At 31.7% G+C, this 9,807-nt stretch overlaps 1 pseudogene; it reads right to left on the bottom strand.

Annotated features, from left to right (window-relative positions):
* Positions 1-505: 505 nt before the first annotated feature.
* Positions 506-5,482, bottom strand: LOC121781094 (annotated as a pseudogene).
* Between the last annotated feature and the right edge of the window lie 4,325 nt (positions 5,483-9,807).

Here is a 9,807-nt window from a genome sequence, read left to right as displayed (position 1 = left end):
TATCAAATGGTTTGACTATGGGTTTGTATTATTATGTGTATACCGTATGTGGTTTTGTGAGTAATGTAGTATATGATGCTACTAGAACTAAAAATAATTGAAGTTTGGAGAATGAAGTTTCCCTTATATGATAAGAAAAGCTAATCCAATGTAAAAGGACTAATTTCGAAACAGATCAAAATGTAAAAAAAGAGACTATTTTTATGGTATGGCATGTGTATAAATATGAAGCGATCGATGATATGCAAAGTTATTCCGGTGATTGGTCAAGTATGACCACCAAAGCCTGCCGCTGCCGATGCACCACCTCCCTCAACAACCATACGGCCGAGTTTAAGCTACGCAACAGCATAAATCCACCATTCACAGATATTTGTAAAATGTCCAAACCATTTTTGAGCTTAGAGTGAAGGCAGAAAATGCTAAAAGAATGAATGAAATGAAGAATAAATGGAGCAACATCTTCTTCTACTCGACTCTCTGACAACTACAAATAAATCAACCATCATTCTTGATCGCTGGAGGTCTCGTCATTGTCTGCAGGCGGAGATGAGCCAAAGTCGAGGGTTGGAAAGACACCAGGAGGCCGTTCTCGAGGCTGAATCGATAGTAGCTGATTGGAATCACCAACAACATCCGCCCATCCGTAATGTGGATCAGCCCTTCAATTCACACAAGAAAAGCTCAATGCAAATATCGGATATTGTTCACTCTACCAACAAGAAGACTCGGCTCAGCTCACGTAAAACGTTAATATAACTTACTCATAGTATGTTTCTTCATCCACAACAATATCCCAGCTCTCCCCAGTCGTACTCTTTCCGTACTTGTGCACCTTCCTGCCACACAAATTAAGAATATTAACCTCGACCTCAACCAAAATACTCATGCATCATAATCAAAAGAGCACGTATTTTTAAAGAGAAAAAAAGAAGAAAAATATTTTCTAGCAAATCTACCATGTACACAATTACGATAAAAGAATATCAAATAATGACAAGAGGTAGTTAGCTATGAAATTTAAAAAGTGTCACGTACCCGTTCCCGAAGTGCTCTTCTCCCCCATGTTCTTGACCATCCTAATGTTTGATGAGGAAAGAAATGACAAGTAAAAAAACGGCTAAGCAGCTAATATCAAATAAAGACAATTTGTACACCATTTACATATAAATGGAATTTAATTTTCCACTATTCATATAAATCATAATGCACTAGTGCAGATAATTAAGACTGAGAACCATGTGTAGTTTTTTTTTCAATTCGATACATTTTGATCAGAAAATGTCTTTTGAAAGGAACATAGCTTGGAGTATCTAAGTGTGTGTACATTGTAGAAGCACCATACATATTTTTCACTTGATACATTGAGGATTGGGAGTAGAACATAAATGCAACAGGATTTAATGGACAATTGTTTTCTACATAAGTAGACTTATTAACCTCCATTCACAAGAGATAACAATCTTTGAGAAAATTTGACTATTATGTGGCAATGGTATGAGAATCCATCATATTTTAAAAAACAATTTAAAAACTTACTATCATTACTGGGAGATACATGCCAAGTCTCGCCTTGCCGTGATCCAATACCAGCAAAAACTTTTCTTCCCACTTGTCTCCCATTTAGTTCCTAGTTCTGTCTCAGCCCATTTATCAGTCCTAGAAAGACAAATTTATAACATAGTAAGGATCGAAAATTTCAATATTACCATGAAAATTATTTCAAGGTAGATATTTCGAGTTGTAAGAACATGGAGGTTAGAGTTGTATTTTATGCTTTATTAATTGTTTTTAAGAGTTTTAGATGTATCTTTTTATTAGTTTCTCATTTTTGAACTACATATAAATATAAAATATTATTTTATTTATTTAATTATTGACCGCCATATCCACCATACTAATACACCATATCCTTGTGGCAGTTTTTAGGCGAACTGCCATAGCTGCCATAAGAGATTGATAACATTGGTTACAGCCCTTTCTTAAAGTTTTAAACTATACCAAGTGATATTGGTGTCAAATGAGAAACTAAAACAAAACAAACTTCACATGCATGTAACAAGAAAACAATACTCCCCCCCGTCCCATAGAAATAGGATGAATTTCCTTTTTCGCCTGTTCATATACAAATAGTCCATATTTATTTATGGCAACTTTTTCTCCTTTGCTTTTACTTTATCATTTATGGGCCCCACTATCCACTACATTGTTCCAATTCCCAACTACTTTTTCTCCTTCTCTTACTTTACCAATTACGCATTCAAACCCGTGTCATCCCCAATTAGCCTATTTCTATGCGGAGGTAGTACAAAATAACCCATTTGGTAGTATCCAGATTATGATGAAGCAATGCAAAATGCTTAATCGAGAAGACAAGATGGGTAAATACCATTTCAAAATTGAACCACTTCCGTCATAATGCTCTCCCCACTTCTCCCACCCATGATTGCTCATTCAATCTGCCATATTTATGTGCCCCTTTCTCAGTCCACCCTTTGGCATCATATTTTTCCCACCTGCGTAACAGTTAATTCTCTTTATATACCTCAATCTTTTGGTAGTAGTCAAATGTCTCGACGAGTCTTACCAATTTTCATACCACCCAGCTTTTTCTGTTCCCGATTTCGCTTGTTTTTGTGCACTTCTTTCTATCCTAGCTAGATTACTGCAATTTTAAACAGGAAGTTTAAGGATGAGAACAGCTTCTTAATAGTTTTTAAACAACATAAAGATTGCCAGACAGGAGTAGCGCAAATAAAAAACTGATACCTCCATTCATCTTGATGAAGAACTTCTCTCCATGTTTCCCACCAAGAATCCCCTTCTGCATTCCTTCCAGACTCTCAACACCTAATTCACGAGGAAACATATAAAATTAACCATCAAGAAGCTTTTAAGCGGAATACAGAATAAGGACATAATAGCATATGTTGGAAAGCACAATTTTGTCGGAGTACCTAGTTCTTTGTATCCGGTCCAATCACTTTTCTCCCACCACTGTCAAGGAGATGAACAAATCCAATTAAATGCATACACCTGGGATGATACTTAAATAAGGTTATGAAACACAATAAATACACTACATACTCATATAGGACTACTTAGTATGCAAACCATATTGGTTTAGTTAAGACGTGTGAACACTTCAGTTCTGTCATCTCAATGACTCATATTCAAAGCTCGTATACAATTAAGTTTTCCCGAGATATATGCACTAGTTTCTAACCCCCACCCATGTACAAGTTATGCTACATCTAATATGAAATACTACATGCACCCTTCTTAACAAACATGCATGCTGAATTTGGGATTTGATCATGTAACTGATACGGATGTTGGTTGAGGGGAGTGGTTTGGCCAGAATAATAGGGAAGCGTTTAGTGGGGAAATCCCAAGATTATCTCGCCTGACTAGTTAGTTCAATTTGAGAGATTTTATTGTTATTTGAATTATTGTAGATTTGTTTAGCCGCCTATATAAGGTGGGTCAGGAGTAGTTGATATCTTTTGGAGAGATCATTTTGGAAGGAGTTAATCCGTAGGCGGAGAAATCCTTAGCCTTGCGAGAGGATTGTTTTCTTTCTTTTATCAATCATTCTGTTTGTTTTTCAGTACTTGTTCTCTTCCAGTTCCATCATTAAAACCGTCAATTATAATTCCAGATTCTATAATATCCTTCTAAATTCTATAATATCCTTCCAAAGCCTTTTATCGGCGCGCGTCTGTGTTCATTCTTGTTGACAGCCTTTACCTCTTCAGTAACAAAATAAAACAATCATTCATTCTAACTTCTACCAAATCAAATATACAATCTGTTCTGCATGTCACCAGATAACAATGAAGAAAATCCCAGCACTTTGTAGTTTATATCAAATAGTATAAAATCAGAAGGGAAGGAAAAGGAACAATGTGCATACCGTTTCTTTCCATTCAGAAGTGGTGTCAGCACTTCGTCCGCCCCATTCTAGTCCATCTACATCTGTAACCATTATCTCCCAAGATCTTCCCCACTTTCACGGTACCAGGTACTTCCCATCTTCATTAGTCCCAGATTCATTGACACTATCATTTAGCAAACTGATGCCCCATTCTTCCTCATTGGCAATACCAGTATCTACAGAGAAAAACTCATCTTCTATATTAAAGCCACGAACTAGCACTTTTACATTAATCTATAGATGAATTTGGATGAAAGAAAAAGCAGACACCAACTAAACAAAAAAGTCAAGGATGAGATACTATTATCCAAATAATGCCACTCAAGTTAAGCTAGAACAGACTCTAAATATGCATCACCTCTTTTAGGGGGAGAATCTCGAAACTGAGGACCTGTGTTTCTTGGGGTGCAGCGGGAGAAGAACTTATCTTGTTTGGTAACAAATCTGGATCTGCAATAGCAAGCAAGAATAGTTTCCAAGTCACAAACTTAATTCAACCAATTATTTCGACACGATCTAGTAATACGAGTTGTGCATTTCACAAAGAATAGTTAACAAAAACCCCAATCCAGCAGAAACTCAGTTGCAGCAAGACTAAAGGCCTAATGTGATTTGATTTTGCCCACATTCCCTAAACAGCCCACAGAAAAATTACTGTCATTGTTAAGAAAGTAATGTAAACTAAATCAACATATTACAGTCACACATTCGTTTTCTCCATTTTTACAGAATTATGTTAAACCTTTTTCGGACTCAACCTCAGTTCTCTGGGCTCATCAATCATAGAAAGAAAGAATTACAATCAGCATTCACAAAACAAGCTCAAAATTCAAAGATTTTCTGATAACTATTAGACTATCACTTGTTTTTGTCAACCGCACAAGACGAAACAAAGGAATCCATTGCCTTCTGAGCAAAGCATCAAACTTCATTAACCTGCTTATTTAAAAAAACAATGATATAACCAAAAAGGCAAAAACATTTTATTCAAATCGCCACACCTTTAGAACTGAAAAAGGAAAAAGAGGACTTACTTAGAAGATGCAAAGGAGAGAGCAGGATGGAGGATCCGCTGTTTACAGTTCCGAGGCGAGCAGCAGGAGGCGAACAGGCGGCGCTTCTTCTGGCAGCGGAGAATCTGAACATCAAACGGCGGCGGCATAAATCCTGTAGCTGCCGCCATTTCGTAAATGGTCTCAAATCAATGGCATCATAATCAAGTGAAAAAAAACCCTAGCCACGAGGAGAAAAGCTGTGGGGGTTGGTGGTGTTGCTAACTATTTCCTTAAATTGAAGGTGAATTGAGTGTAGAAGGAGAGAGAAAGGGGAAAGAGAGTGATGGCGATATAGAGTTAGGGAGAGAAAGAGAGTAGGATTTGGATGAGAATTGGTGGTGTGGCGCTGCTTTAAAAATAAACCCACACGTGACCACCATTGCTCTCAAGTCCAAACCAACAAGATTCCATGACCCCATTCTCTCCTCCATCCTCAATCCTCAATCCTCAATGAATTCACTTCTCTTCTACTTTTATTTTCTTCTACTCCCTCCGTCCCATAAAATAGATCATCTTAATACTCATTATGCCCGCTGTTAAATCTATTGTTTTTTTCGTTCATCTGCAAATAAATATCTCATTCCCTTTCTGTTTATTTTATTCTATAAGTAGATACTATATTTACTACTCCTACTATAAAAAAGATAAATGTAAATATATAAACATTCTCCATTTACCTATTTTTATTTTTTTAATTACTCTTACTGTATATTTAAAAAATGTAAATTTAAAACGGGCATATGTGGCTGCCAGTTAGAAAGTATTAGAGCATGCACAATGCTGCTTTAGCTAAGAGCGAAAACTCGTATCGTCGGCACGACACACCGCGTGTTCACCGTTAGGCTTGTGCCAGCGGCATGAGCACGCTCTTGCAAGCGAGCGCCGCTCATTGGAACGGATTCACGCGCCCCAGCTCAGTTGGTGTAATAAAAAAAGGTTATCGTAAGAGATGATGATAGAAATAATAAATTGCGCCAAGTGCCAACAAAATTAATTCCAAACAAAGGCAACAAAAGAGACACAACCAAGTTTGTTGCATTTCTATATATCCTTTTACAGTTCCATCGCTTTCATAAATAAACAAACTAGTAAATATCATAGTCAGTTATGCCTTGCAAACTTTGCTTCATAAAAACTAATTAGTTGGATTAAATGGACATTAGAAGGGTTCATATTCCCTTCTGGAAAGGTATGGATAAGACTTGAATTTACGTAATTTTGGATGGTTAAATAAAATGGACATTTATAACTTACTTAAAATGGTTGAATGTCATCTATGCATCACTTTTTCCTTAATTAATTCTTAAAAGTAGACATTTAATTAGTTTTGCAGAAATATTTACTTTGATACCCAAATTTTCTGTTGATTTTTAGATCTATAATACATTATCAACATTCGGATATTGGATATTAGTATTAATGAGAGTATTTTGTTTTGCAATATAGAACCAGAACTTTTTTTCTCTCTCTAGATTTAGTATCCAATATGAACGTTTATTTGTTATACAGAAGATTGACTTATTGTAGATTTAAAAGCAACACGCATTGTATTATTATAGAAAACAAGTCTTGTACTATTATATTAGAATATTTAATGACGTTAAGTTTAAATACAATAATAAATTATAATACACCAATATTAAAAAACTAGTATTAAACTCTATGTATAATTATAAACTCCTATATTATAAAACACTAGTGTTATCACCCGTGCTATGCACGGGGCATAAGATTTTAAATAATGAAGTTAAATTTTAAGATAAGAAAAAAAAAAAAAAAAGTGGATAAAGAGAATTAATAATATTTATGATTAAAAAATGTGTTAATTATAATAAGTATTCATAACATTATAAATGATTAAAATATTATAAACAGTAACAAAAAGAGAAATGTAATATTTATGTTTGGCAAACGATTTTATGCAATATTAATTTATGATATGAGTGGAGTAAAATAAAATAAAACAAATGACAAACATGAGATACACGATTAATGATAAATAGTGGGTTAGTTAGAATAAGATATATAAATAAAAGAAAATATATGTGCAAATGAGGATATGAGACGAAAAAATCATATAATTTAAATAAATAATAGTTCATTAATTTAATCAACAAAACATATGTATTCAAAAAATAAATTCTATGCATGTGGAAATATATATTTACGTAATCTTATGTAGCATTAAACAAAATTCTTATAATCACATTTGCACACTTAAATATTTCTATCTATACGTTGACATAAAAAAAATTATCAATCGCTTCCATATTATCCTCTTTATATACCCATAATGCAAATGGTAATACAAAATGATGAATAATTTGAAACACGGATATTATAATTAAAATATTAACAATAGTAACCCTTAATGTCTTTAATCACAACGGTTGCGTACTAAAATATTTCAAATTAAATCACCCATGAGACAATAGTCAAAGGGAATTGACAGTGCGTAAAACTTGAATGACAATTTTGGATCAGAAGCTAAAGAAATTATAAGAATCAAAACTTTTTCACCAACGTTATGACCAATCAAAACTTTCGCCTCGAAAACATGATTACCAAAACGTGTGATTATCAACAAAGTTCCATTACACAACTCATTAGAATGATCAATGTTCCTTATCAACAAAACATGAAAACCAACCTTCAAAAGCTATGCATGATTAGGAATACGAAACGACTTCAAATTATTCCGCAAAATAATTAGAGATTGTATCAAACTTGGATATATTATCAGAGCTCAATCAAATAAACACGAACATCATATTTATCCAAAAAGATTATAAACTAATTAACTTCATCAAACTACATCTAAAGTAGGAGTTCAATTAATGTTAAATAAAACTCCATTTGTAATTTAGACTAAAGATAATACTAAAATGAGATTTTACAAATTTGTAAGAATAAAAATTAAACACAAAAAATTGATTTTTTAAAATATTTTCTTAATTAATTACTACATCTTAGCTGACTACTTATTTTCTTATGTTTAATTTCAGACCATGGAATAACTTGATGTGCATGACCAAAGATTAAATGCAAATTTGCACACGAAAAAAATAATTTTTTATTCCACCATGTATACATATAAAAAGTTAATTATCACTTAAAATAAGTGATAACAGTTCATCACTTAAATTTATACTACACTTTATATTATAAGAACTCATACAAACTTTGTGTTTAATTTTTATTCTTATAAATTGTAAGAATAAAAATTCAACTTTTTGTGTTTAATTTTTATTCTTACATATTTGTAAAATCTCATTTTAGTATTATCTTTAGTCTAAATTACAAATGGAGTTTTATTTAACATTAATTGAACTCCTACTCATACAAACTTTTTGGATTAATTTTAAATATTTATAATTTCATATAATTTCGTAATTTAATTCGATAAACTTTATAGTATTGTTTTAATTAATTGGAAACTAATTAAAATATATTATGAAAATATATACGACTATCTAAAATATATTAAAATTTCCAATTAAGTAAATATAGGATGAGACAAAGGATTATATATTTGTGTTGTCATTTAGTTTGATTAGCAATATGGAAATAAGTATTGAAATAAAGGATTTCGATTTTCCTCATCATTATTATTTTAATACATATACTATATACATTATATTATATATATGTTTATTTCAATAAATTAGAAGTATTAAAAACATATAAGTAAGATTCTTAAAAATATTATATAATCTAATAAATTAAATCAAAGTTAATGAAAAAAAATTTAATTTAAAAAATATATATTTACAAAGCCCAATACATAAAAATTTAAAATACATAATAATAGAACCCAACACCCAAACTAAAACTCTATTCAAATAAAAATTTACAATTACAAATTATTTAAATCTAAAATCCTCCATTAGATCCAACCCACTAAACCCACTTTATACCTAAAAAGGCTAAACTAAAGCCCAAATAATGAATACAAAATATACTAAAAATATAGAAAAGAAGAACTCAAAGCAATGTGAAGATTTTAAAAAAATGTACTACTCCTTAATGGATGTATTATCTATATACAATTTTAATTTATGATCCAAGTGGAGTAAAAACAATAAAATTAATGACAAAAAAAATACTCCCTCCGTCCCGGACTACTTGCACTTATTTCCTTTCTGGGCGTCCCAAGTTATTTGCACTCTTTCCATTTTTAGTAAAAATTATCACCTACAGCCGCAATTGTTGACTTTGCTATACACTCATTCCTTAATCTCCGTGCCGAAAAGGAAATGTGCGAGTAGTCCGGGACGGAGGGAGTATGTGTAACTAAGGATCAAAGAATATAAGTTAATTAGAATAAATATACAAATAAAGAAAATATGTGTGAGTAAAGATCAAAGAGTAGAAATTGGAATAAGAAACGTACAATAACAATATACTCATATTAGATAATTCAAAAAATATTTTAATTAATTAACTATACATTTTTAAATAAATATTAACTAAACACTTTAAAATATATAATACATATAGAGCAAAAACACTTCAATGACATACTACAACTTCATATAAAAATAGTAGGAGTATTATTTTAATATTCAGTTAAACTCAAGAATAATTAAAATTAATGTATGTACTTTAGTTTAATATTAAATTTATTATCATAAAATTAATATTAGTGTGTAATATTAATTGAGAAATTAACTAAGTTTATTATATTATTCAGTAAAAAACAAATTATTATTGCATGGAGTATATTTTATTAACAATTATTTTTGGCCATGGATATTGCTTAATTTATTAAAAATTTGACAGATATAAAATAAATTAATCGTCCCAAGTCCCAAC

Source organism: Salvia splendens, chromosome 20 (assembly GCF_004379255.2).
Source record: "Salvia splendens isolate huo1 chromosome 20, SspV2, whole genome shotgun sequence".
Taxonomy (NCBI): Eukaryota; Viridiplantae; Streptophyta; class Magnoliopsida; order Lamiales; family Lamiaceae; genus Salvia; species Salvia splendens.
Note: the sequence above shows the minus strand (reverse complement) of the source record. Positions and strands in the feature narration are given on the sequence as shown.